This window comes from Chenopodium quinoa, unplaced genomic scaffold, assembly GCF_001683475.1.
Source record: "Chenopodium quinoa cultivar QQ74 unplaced genomic scaffold, ASM168347v1, whole genome shotgun sequence".
Taxonomy (NCBI): Eukaryota; Viridiplantae; Streptophyta; class Magnoliopsida; order Caryophyllales; family Amaranthaceae; genus Chenopodium; species Chenopodium quinoa.
This window is the reverse complement of record NW_018743136.1, coordinates 2408311-2421037: the sequence shown is the minus strand read 5'-3', so window position 1 is coordinate 2421037 and position 12727 is coordinate 2408311.

The window sequence follows — 12727 nt, the reverse complement described above, 5'->3', positions numbered from 1 at the left end:
TAATTCTTTCTTCTCATCAACTCTCATCAAGAATTTCTTGATTCTCTCTCCCTCTTTTCTAAGCCTAACATTTTACAAACACAATTCCTCACACATTAACACTAGACACACCTAGCCAAGTTCGAAGTTGCCTTTGCCCTAGACGTGAAAGGGTTTAATTTCTGAGGGCTTGTTCCCAAATCTAGTCTAAACTTTCTTTAAATCTCTCTTTTAATTATTTAATTTAATTGTTTGTTTTATATTTTCCTTGAAGTTACTAACATGTGTATTTTGTTATTAGAATGAGGTACGAGGCATCCAAGTAAGTGCTTTAATTGATTTATTGATATTATGATATAGAAATCATGTCTAGGTTGTTATTATGATTCCTAGTGTCATGTTAGGGCGTTTTGATCTTCCTAGTATCATGTTTAGGGTAACAACTATAATTTCTAATATCAAATATGACAATTATGATGCTTCCTATTTCTTCCTAATATTTATGTTAGTATCATGTTAGGCTTAAACATTTGATCTTTATTGTTTTAGTGACATGCTAGGGTTTGTTATTAATCTTGTTAGTACCATGCCTAGGATCTTGGTATTATTATGTTTTAACATGATGATGATGATTTTTTATTATAATTATTATGATTAATTTAATTATGATTATTTTTATGATGATTTATTATGTTGCTTTATATTTTTTGTTATTGCTTGATCACGCCTTTTATGCATGTTTAAAAGGAATTTTTACTTGTAATCACGCTTAATAAGATAATTAATAATCTTTTTTAGGGTTAATTTGATTATAATTCAATTGATCGCCAATAATAGATTTATTTATGCATTAATATTCAACCAACATAGATAAACAGGTTTAGGTTAATCCTATTGATTGCATATGGTTGGATTTGTACCTTCATCCCCGAACTACCAATCATGGTTCCAGACCTATTGGAGTTGACGATCTCTTGAATCGTTAAGGGGTGTAACCCTCACCCTGTGAACGGTTTAAAAGTTCATAAAACTTGTTGGCGACTCTTTTGCTCTATTTTCTTTCCCTCTGGACGCCACCATACTTTAGTGTATGATAAGAGTGGGGTTCAAGCTAGGGGTAATGCTTGAAATATTCCCTACAGAAGCTTAGATACATTATGTTGTCCCTTCTAATATCTGGGCCTAAACAACCTGGAAATGACATTGATGTGTATCTAGCGCCTCTCATTAAAGATTTGAAATTGTTGTGGAATGAAGGTATCCTAATAATTGATGCATATAGTAAAACCAATTTCACTTTACGTGCCATGACTTTTTTTACGAGAAATGACTTCTCAGCTTATGGGAATTTGTCGAGGTACATTATGAAGGGAACAACTCCTTGCCCCATTTGTGAAGATGATTTGGAGGCATTACGCTTAGAAAATTGTGGCAAGCATGTATACATGGATAATTGCAGACATCTTCCTAAAGACCTCCCTTTTTTATTCAATAAGGATGATTTTAATGGAAAAGTGGAGTTGAGAGAAGCCTGTGGCCCTTTATGTGCAAGTGAGGTTTATCAGTGGGTCAAAGACATTGAGAATGAGTTTGGTAAGCCTTACAAAAGCAAATCAACTGGGGGTTACAAGAAGAAGTTTGAGCTATGGTCTCTTCCATATTGGAGACATTTAGAAGTTAGACATTGTCTAGATGAAATGCATATTGAGAAAAATGTATGTGATGCCATTGTGGGAACTTTATTAAATATGACATTAAAGACAAAGGATGGAGTTAAAGTACGTAAAGACATGGCTGCTATGGGTCGTTCAGAGTTGGCACCTGAATCTCGAGGAAAACACTAGTATCTTCCCCTAGCCTGCTTTACCTTGTCTAAAAAGGAAAAAACTAGCTTCTGTGAGTAATTGCATGGTTTAAAGGTCCCGGTTGGATATTCTTCAAATTTTCATAGACTTGTGTCAATGTCTGACTTGAAATTGGGTGGCATGAAGTCTCATGATTGTCATGTCTTGATGCAACAATTATTACCAGTCGCCATTCGAGGAATTTTTCCACCTCAAGTGAGGTATACGATTGCAAGATTATGTGTCTTTTTTAACACTATCTATAGCAAGGTCATAAATCCAAGTATTTTAGATGACTTGCAAGCAGATTTACTTGAGACAATGTGTTTATTTGAAATGTATTTTCCCCCATATTTTTTTGACGTGATGCCTCATTTGGTTATTCATCTTGTACGTGAAATTAAACTTTGTGGACCAGTGTGTATGAGATACATGTATCCTTTTGAAAGAGAACTGGGTGACTTAAAGGTAAAAGTCATGAATCCGGCCAAACCTGAAGCTAGTATTGTATAACGAACAGTTGCTGAGGAAGTGGAATCATGGGTTGCTCAATATCTTGCACGTTAACAGAAAATTGGGTTACCAAAGTCTCGACACGATAGCAGGCTTGGAGGTCAAGGTACTATTGGCAGGAAAAGGATATCCATGGGCTTTAAAATGAAAAATAAGGTTGAGCTTTTTGTGTTGCAAAATCTTAGTTAGGTTCATCCTTACTTAGACGAGCACATGCTTTTTCTTAAAATAAATATCCTTCCAAAAGTGATTTTCAGCTGATAAAGGAGCATAATTGTTCATTCATTACATGGTTCAAGTAACGAGTGATGTCCCAAATGTCCACCACACCTAACGATATATCTAACACATTAAGATGGTTGGCATATGGTGCTAAATGTCAAGTCATGTCATACGAGGGATACAACATCAATAGGTATTCTTTTTACATTAGCCAACAAGATGACAAGTCAACAATGCAAAATAGTGGTGTTAATGTAATAGGTTTTTCATCTAAGTATATTAGTGCACATGATAAAACACTTATGAATAAGAAGAAATTATATTATAGAATCATTGAAGAAACAATAGAGCTAGACTATGTTGATTCCAAGATTTCTCTATTTCGATGTAAGTGGAAAGATAGAAGCCGTGGTGTAAAAAAATATGAACAAGGGAACTAGACCCTTGTAAATCTTGGTCGACGAGGGCATCTAGCTGAGCCATTTTTATTAGCATCACAAGCAAAATAAGTTTTTTACATGGCTGACCCAGCTGATTGTAAATGGTCAGTTGTTTTAGATGGTAAAAGAAGGATACTTGGTGTAGGGAATATTTCAAGCATTATCCCTAGCTTGAACCCCACTGTGATCATACACTAAAGTACGGTGGCGTCCAAAGGGAAAGAAGATAGAGCAAAAGAGTCGCCAACAAGTTTTTTAAGGAACTTGTAAACCGTTCACGAGGTGAAGATTACACCCCTTAACGATCCAGGAGATCGTCAACTCCAATAGGTCTTGAACCATGACTGGTATTTTGGGGATGAAGGTACAAATCCAACCTAAAAGAGATTAAACCTACCCCAATAATAGGCCTCTACTTAATTCTTATCGTATTCATGTGCACTTTATAACTAACATACAATCAATAGGATTAACCCTAAACCTATTTATCTATGTTGGTTGAATATTAATGCACAAATAAACCTATTATTGGCGATCACTTGAATTATAATCAAATTAACCCTGAACAAGATTATTAATTATCTTATTAAGCGTGATTACAAGTACCAATTCCCTTTAAACATGCAATAAAAGGCGTGATCAAGCAATAATAAGAAATGTCAAGCAACATAATAAATAATATCAATAAAAATTATTATAACAATTATAAAAATAATCATGTTAAAGAATAATAATAGCAAGATCCTAGGCATGATACTAACAAGATTAATAATAAACCCTAGCATGTCACTAAGCAATAAAAATCAAGGCTTTAACCCTAACATGATACTAACAATCATAAATATTAGGAAGAATATAAAAGGCATCATACTTTTAATCATACTTGATATTAAAGTTACCCTAGACATGATACTAGGAATTTATTGTTGTCACCCTAAACATCAAATTAAGGAAAACATCCTAACATGATACTAGGAATCATAATAACAACCTAAGCATAATTTCTACATCATAACATCAATATAAACCATTAAAGCACTTACTTGGATGCCTTGTACCTCTTTCTAATAACAAAATACACGCGTTAGTAACTTCAAGGAAAATAATAAAAACAAAACAATTAAATTAAATAATTGAAATAAAGATTAGGGACCAAACCCTCAGAAATTAAACCTTTCACGTCTAGGGCGAAGGCAACTTAAAAATTAGGCTAGGTGTGTCTAGGTCTTGTGAATGCGGAATTTTGTATTTTGAGAAAAGGCTAGTTTAGAAAATAGAGAGAGAAAGAGTAATCAAGAATTTCTTGATGAGAGTTGGGGAAAAGAGAGAATTGGTGCATGAAAACGGAGTTTTTAGAAGGCTATTTATAGAGAAAATCAACAAAAAAGATAGAAAATCAAAACAGAATTCTGACGCGCAAAACGAGGTTAGCGCCAAACGCTGACATTAGCGCCAGGCGCTAACGCTAGCGTTAGGCGGCAAGCTTAGCGTCAGGCACTAATGCTGGCGTTTGGCGCCAACTTAATTATTGACGCGTTTTCTAAAAATCAGATAGAAATTGACCGTACAGGAGGATAAAATCGTATTTTCCTCCAAAACATTCTCCTATTCTGATTAAAACTTTAAAAAGTCAACAAAAGTCAATTTATCAATGTTAATTGAATTAGGAAAAGAACATTCTAGAAGAATCTAGAAGACTAAAACCATTCCTAATTGCATTAAGAATGATAAATCCATATTAGGCCCTCCTCTAGATCATTGGGCCGCATATAAGGCTCAAACCAGGCCCAGTTTAGTAATTTGGCCATAACTTCCTCAATATTCATCGGAATTGGGCTTATAATATATCGTTGGAAAGCTCTTATCAAGCCCTATCCAACTACACTACCATTGGACCCATATCATGGACCAACAAAACTGGATTGACTGTTTTCTTAAAATAGGTTTTCAAAAACAGAGAGAAAATAAAAGAAATTAAAATTATCCACAACACTAGACTTTCCACACTTTCACTCCATTTGATTATGATTCGACGTGAAAGGTACTCATCACTGGGTTTGGTTTTGGGGAGACACAAATGGGCATTTGGCATTGAAGATGTGGTGGACGAGGAAGAATATGATGAGCAATTAAATGATTCACCACCTTCCGTTTGGAGCATCCCTTAAATAGTCGATGATTTTGACACAACTTTGAAACGTAAAGATCATAATGTAGGATTTTATGTCACAAAAGAGAAGTATTAAGTAGGTATGAATTATGTGTTACTTATTGCATAAATTGCTTATTATTGTTATGTGTACAAGTTTATAATTTATACATGATGCAAATCGATGTCTTAATTTATTTATGTATTTTTTTCAGGTAAGTAACAATGGAGGATGAGGATATGCATAATCGTTCCATGACTTCGCAAGGTGAGGAAGATGAGCCACACAATCAATCACAATCATCGAAACAAACAACCGACTCTCAAAAAAAGAAAAAGAAGCTAAGAGGTCCTTCAAATGTTCCTAGAGTGTTTGAATGGGATGAATTGTGTCGACCCATTGGAAAGTGGGAAAAAGCATACAAAACTCATCTTGGTGAAATAAGCCGTGTAAAAGTGTCTATATTGTATAAAGATTGGAATCCAGTTTCACAAGGAATAAAAGACACTTTGTGGGAAGATGTTAATATAATATTCACTATTAAATGTTAAATGTTATAATATTATATGATCATTTTGACATTATTTGAATATGATGAAAACAATTTATTTAAATATGATGAAATTATTTATTAACTTTTTATTTTTATTTTTTTTATTTTATTTTTATTTTTTTTGTAGAGAAAGATTCAAATGGAAGAAGATGAAGACAAGAAAAAAAAAGGTCCTACGCACTTGTGATAAGTGTTGGAGAGATTTTAAAACAAAATTGGTCAGTGGTTGGATCACATGTACTAGGAATATGCCGAAGGAGAAAAGAATGACGTATGTACTCTATGATTTCATATCTGAAGATATGTGGAAAACATTTGTGGAGGAGCATAGTACAGATGATTTAAAATTTTGTGTGTATATTAATATTAATGATCATGCATGTTATTAATACTTTATTAACGGATTCTTATGTACTATTCTCCATTTATGCTTGTGAAAATAGGAAATCAGTGAGAAGGCAAGACAAAGCCAGTCTTTTAACAAATACCCTCACCATTTAGGAGCCAAATCATATGGTGAAATGAATATTGTATGGCGTAGAAAAGAGTATATTCCACAACATCTTCAACATCCAGTACTTCATCTTGTTCTTTGGTTTTGTCTAGTTTGCCGAATAGGACGTATGCTTGGCTTCTAGTAAGATCAATAGAAGATGATAATGGAAATCCTTATTTGTCGGATGAGAAAACAAGAGAGGTGAAAGAATCCATTGTAAGTATATAATAAGTCTTTATTTCAATTTTGAATATATTTTGTTAAGTTTATGTATTGCAACCAAAGTTTACTAACTAGAAGTCTTTGTGTAGGATAATTGGAGAAAGAAACAAGCTGATTGAAAATTTGTTCCTAATAGGCATGATGATATCTTATCTCGTGCCCTTGGGAAAAAAGATCGTAATGGTCGGGAAATAGCATTTGGCAGTGGAATTGGCATTAAAGATATATGGGGATCCGGAGAGAGGCGTAGTGGCCGACGGGGTAGGAAAATCGGAGATGCTGAGTTAGAAGAATTAGAGGCAAGAGTAGCCCGGAGGGTACGAGAGGAGACTATGCAGATGATGGACTATAAAATGGATTCCATGGTTCAAGAGAAGTTTATGTTATTTGCTAAATATATTGGTATTCAAATTCCAACTGAATTGATGGCAATGAATAACATAGGCTAGACGACTCCACAAAATCCTAGTAGTTCCCAATCAGTGGGTGATGATCCATTTGCAAACATACAGGTATCCAAACTTTTTATTTTATTTTTTTTTTAATTTTTTGTAATGATTTATGTCTACGATATTCTTTTTTTTGTAATGATTTTTTCTATCTTTGTAAGGAACCACTTTCATGTCGGCTATCATTGTTGAAAAATGACTCTAAGAAAGTCATTGTCGCTGAAGGTACATATCATCCCGAGTTAATCCTTGATCATCATAGTAACCTCCTTCCAGATCATGTGAGGGTAAGTGTTGATGATTTTTTTGATGAGTTCAAAGAATTCTCGGTTTCGGTTCCTTCTTCGGTCATCAAGAAACTTAAGCATGCTCATGGTAACTTTACTCAATGGCCGAAACACTTGGTTTCACTCATGCATGATAAGGTAAATTATTTTTATAACAATTTACATAGTTTGCCATACAAAATATAGCAAATTGTTGAAAACATTTGCTTTACTATTGATTAGGAATTCATATCAAATAAGAACGATGATAATAGTAAAGAGACCAAAGAAAACATGCAAGACAAAGTGAAAGTAGTTGAAAGTGGTCACAAAACAAAAGAGTCCAACACCAATCCAAAAAAAAGTTTTTCTTATGGATTATGCTTTGGAAAACTTGTCTCAGAAGTGTGGGTCTTTGAATAGTTTGTTATCTTCATTACCTGGAGATGAAACTATTAAGGTAAAGGTTGATGCTTGGACCTTTGGTTATGAAGACAGTAAGGACATCATTATCAGACGTGAAGATGTCAATCAACTTCTCACGGGAGCTTGGCTGAATATTTCAATTTTGCAAGTTTTTATGATGTAAGATATTCAAATTTCACTCTTCCCATATATACTTTATTACCATTTATAATGTTATTACATGATATATATGTAGGGCCTTGAGTGACATACTCGATACGGTGGATGTGGCTTCCATTGGATTCAATTATGATTCTCATATTGCTCATCTTTAAAAAAATTGAAATATTTATCCTTTAAAGATGAGCAATATGAGAATCATAATTGAAAAAAAAATGATATAGATCTCTATTGCAATCTAAGATCAACAAATACCATAGTATATTTGATCATTTTAAGGAGTATGTTCGGGATGATTAATATTCCTAAAATTTGAAGAGCATTTTCAATCCAACTTTCTTGTGTTTCTCTTCTACCTTTTTCGGAAACAATTCATTTAAAGTAAAATCCTTAGACGATTACCTTGTTGAAGTCAACACAAATAATGATGTTACATTAATGATTGTTCGTGAATTTTTTTGATATTTTTCATCAACAAACTTGCTTAAAGTGAATTCGTATTACAAGGAAGTGCGATGACGTTACAAAAATCGGTTCTTCATGTTAGATCAAAGTATAAGTATTCATGGACTACGAAGTGCATTATGAAGTAAGTTAAAACCCATATTTAAGACCAATTTATCTTAGAGCCTTGTCCGATTACTAATTAATCCTAAAACGTGCTCATAGATGTTTAAACTTGAATAATAACCGACCCAAATGCGACAAATGGAATGATTGGATCCAATGGAACCTACATTGTGGAAAACCGAGCTAAACAGATAAAACAAAAATCAAATTCCCATTCAAGGCTTATAAAGATGAATAGACCTTTCAAAGATCTTTCCAATGGTATATTATAATCCCAATTCCGAGCCAAACCGAAGAAGTTATGATCAAAACACTAAGCTGGGCTCTAAAATCGACACCCTTGCACTCCAACGGCCATAACTTTTGATCCATAAAATATTTTAACCTAATTTTAAAGTAATTGGAAAGTAGACATTCAGAGATTTCAAATGATATGTCACACGCCTTATTCCGACTCTGCAATCAAAAGTTACAAAAGTTTTAAAAACGCGTTTTCGCATAAGGCAAACCGCAAACCAGTGCAACAATAAGTTGCGCGCGCCTGGCGCGCGCGACTCATTCAGATGCGCACGGTACCCAGCGCGAATCAGAGAGTTGTGTGCGCCACCTGACGCCGCGGCTGTAAAACCCTAAACTTTGATTCCTACGCCTATAAATAAGGGTCTTTGTTCAGCTCTAAAAGCACAAAAAAATCAGAATTAAAAACCCTAGTATTCTCAAAACCCTAGTCTCTCAACTTTTGTTACTATCATACCACTTTTTCTTCTCTCTTCTCAAATACTTTCCAACCCTAATTGAATCCATTGTAGTCGTTGGAGGTACAAATAAGAAAGAAATTCCATTAACACATTAAACGGAGATTTAACATAAAAGAAGAACGATTAGTTTCCTGAGCACTTAGATAAATCACTTTTTTGTTATTGCTTAAATAACTTTAATTGAATAAATAGTGTTTCTTGATCACTTTAAACAAACTTTTAATTAATTTCACATAGTATCTTGTGTTAAATATGATTAGAATTGAATAATTTATTGATTGATTGATCACCTAAGCCAAGGAGAATCTTGTTTACTTTTGCTTCTTTCACGAATTTGAAATAAATAAAGAATAACGACTTTGCAATGTAATTCCTACGTGATTAATGCTTGTAAATAAAATCAACTAACTTAGTTTTAGGTATCACATTGCATATATTTTTTGGTTATGAAATTGTAAAAAAGGAAGAGCTAGTAGAGGTCGCACTAGGGCTAGAATAGAGATTCTCCTTTAAAGGGAACGTTATTTTAGTACCCTCGCTCCCGAACTCATTTCTGGTTTATGTTGACCAATTTGGACATGGATAAACTTATGATTTGTGCTAAATATCCCATCAACTCCACATGAGAGAAAGGCATGAACGAGTGGGTTTTCCCAAAACTCATTAGCGAGTCCTACTTGTTTCTTACAAAAAAGCGTGATGATAAAATCAATTCTAATTCAAGGTCCCCCAAACAGTCAGGAATTCAAATCCTAATACACCCTAACAAGTGTAAAGTCCTAGGCTTTAAATAGCCATGGGAATTTAAGGAAGGATTCCCTACGATGAGGACACCCTCCTTACAAAAGGGAAGTGACCCCTTGTTCAAATGTTGCTTAAAGGTTTTCACCATTGTTCAAACCAAAAAAAGAGAAAGAAGAGGAACGGGTAGAAAAAGAACAACAATTTTCTTGATAGTACTACTAACAAATGAATTTCAGATGATCACAAGCTTACACAAAACCACGTTTAAATTGACCCAAACGGGGCAATTTTTCGGCAATTTTCACCCAAAGGAAAGTTTACCCGTAGGTGGCGTGCGCATCTCATAAGTTGCACGCGCCTGCCGCGCGAAAACTTTTCCACATGTGCGCGACAGTAGCACACAACCTACCCAATTATGCGCGCCCTGTTCTGTCGCGACATGCTGTTTAGTTTATTTCCATATTTTAGACTACGAAATAGCGAAATTCAACGAAATCTTATGAATAATCCATAAGCTTGCCTTTTTCTACTCTTGTTTCCTTTCTTTATTTTCTTTTTATTTTTTTTTCTTTATCTTTGTTTTTAACTTCCTTTTTGTTCCTTTTATTTTCTTTTTATTTTCTTTTAATTTCTTTTTCTTTGTTTCTTTTTTTCCTTCCTTTGTTGTGTTTTATTTTCATTTTTCCTTTTTCTTTTCTCATTTTTTCGAGGGGGTAAGTCAGGAACCCTTTCCCTCCCTCAGATTTTTTTCAATTTACGGGACTACTTATTAAATGAATTTTTTTTTATAAAATAACAATTAAATGAAATTTTTTATAAAATAATAATTAATAAAAAATTCTTAATTAATTTATTTTAAAAAATGGGCCAACCACATCATGACACATGGAATAATTATCAAAACAACTGGTTAGCCAAAAATTCAATAGGTAATGACTCATTTTGTGAAGATATTTTAGAACAAACGACTTATTTTTAGGGAAAAATTGACAAGAATAAAACGACCTTTCACCGGTCTCCCAAAAATAAAATAACCTTTTGATTATTCCAGAATAATATGACCTTTGACATTGATCTTCCATAAATGGGGTGCAACCGGTTGGTAACTTGTTTTATGGGTTAAATATGACACGTGTTACATTATAGGAAATTTTTCCATGAATAATACCACCTTTACGCGATCTTCCCAAAATAGAACGACCTTTTGATTATTTCGGGACGACCTTTAACATACATTTTCTATAAATGGAACATGACCTGCTAGTAACTTGTTTAATAGGTCACCTATGACACGTGTCACAATATCATTGGCCAATTTATTTTTTATAATTTTGTTTTACAAAAATGAAAAAAAAATCTTAAAATTAAATTAAATTCAAAACTAACCCCCTCCCCTTCCCTTTCATCGGTTTCCACCAGCCCACAACCCTGTTCCAAACCCCTTCCCTTTCCCGTCCCCATTCCCGGCACCACATCCCCTTCCCTTCCCCAATTTCGGACCTATCTCCTTACCGAAAACAACCCCGCAACCCTTGCCAGAAATGACCTCAAAACCATTTTCCTTCTTCCCTATTGCCGCACAACCACCTTATCAAAACCCATTTCCTCGAAACCCTAACCTATCGGGAAAGGATAGAGGTTGCGCAAATTGAGGACGAGGTAGAAGTTGGGTCGTGATTGAAGATAAGGAAGGGAGGAGGGCCGAAATCGTGGACAAGGAGGGAAGGGGGTGTCAAAATCAAGGATGGGAAAGGGAGGTGGCCAGAAACGAAAATGGGAAGGGGATGCGGGGTCGCAAACAATGACGAGAAGGGGTGGGGGAACGGAAAATTGGGATGGAAAGGGGAATAGGGTTTCCAGTGAGGAGTTTGGTGGAAGGAGCAGGTGTATTCCGGTCAAAGGGGGAGGGGCTAGGTAAAGGGATTTTTTTTAATTTTTTATTTTAGTTTTAAGGTTTTTTTTAATTAAACCATTAATATTTAAATTAAAATTTTTTTAAAAAAATACAATATTAACAAATGATGACGCAACACGTGGCAAATGTAACCTGTAAAACAGGTTACTCGTTTTTTGTTCCATTTATGGCAGATGTGTGTCAAAGGTTGTTCCATTTTGAAATAATCTAAAGGTCATACTATTTTTGGAAGACCGCTAAAAGGTGGTGTTATTCTTGGTAAATTTTCCTACATTATAATTGGTTAGCTTTTTAATTTTATTTTTACTATTTTTTTAAAAAATACAATTGATTTTCTAAAAATAAAAATAGAAAAAAAAAGAAAAAAAAAACAACATCCCCCCTCCCACCATCCTGTTAACAACCCAACCACCCTCGTAAAAAACCAACACCACTAGGTACATCCCCCACTCTCACAAATAACTTCCTCCTTCCCCCCCCCCTCCCAACGCCTGACCGCGTGCCGGCCGAGCCTTACCCACCCCTTCTACTTCACTTTCCTCTTCCTCTCTCCATTGAAGCAGCGAGCCCTAGCTACCTTATTTAAATCGTGCGGTGGGGTTTCAATGTAGTGGTGGTCGTGGGGTATCAATATAAGGGATGGCAGTGGGATTTTAATACAGTAGGGTGATTAGAGTTGGGTGGGATTTCATGATGAAATTGTGTGTTGATGTGTCTATTTTATATAGTATTTTACCCTCGTCCTTTGGTCATAATTAGTAGTGTTTTTGGCTCTTTAGAACCACTTTTATTACTAATTGGTGTTTTCTAGTGTTTTCGTAGATTTGGTTGACTTTTGCAGGGATTTATGCTTTTGGAGTATTTTCCCGAGATATTTTGGAGCAATCACGAGCATTGGAGAAACACGACCAGATTTTATAGCCCAGGGTTGGTTAGAGCCATCGAACCGGTGATTAAGGGCTTGGTATAGGTGATACCGGGGCATTTGGACCAAGTATTCAAGACCCAAAGAGGAAACCCA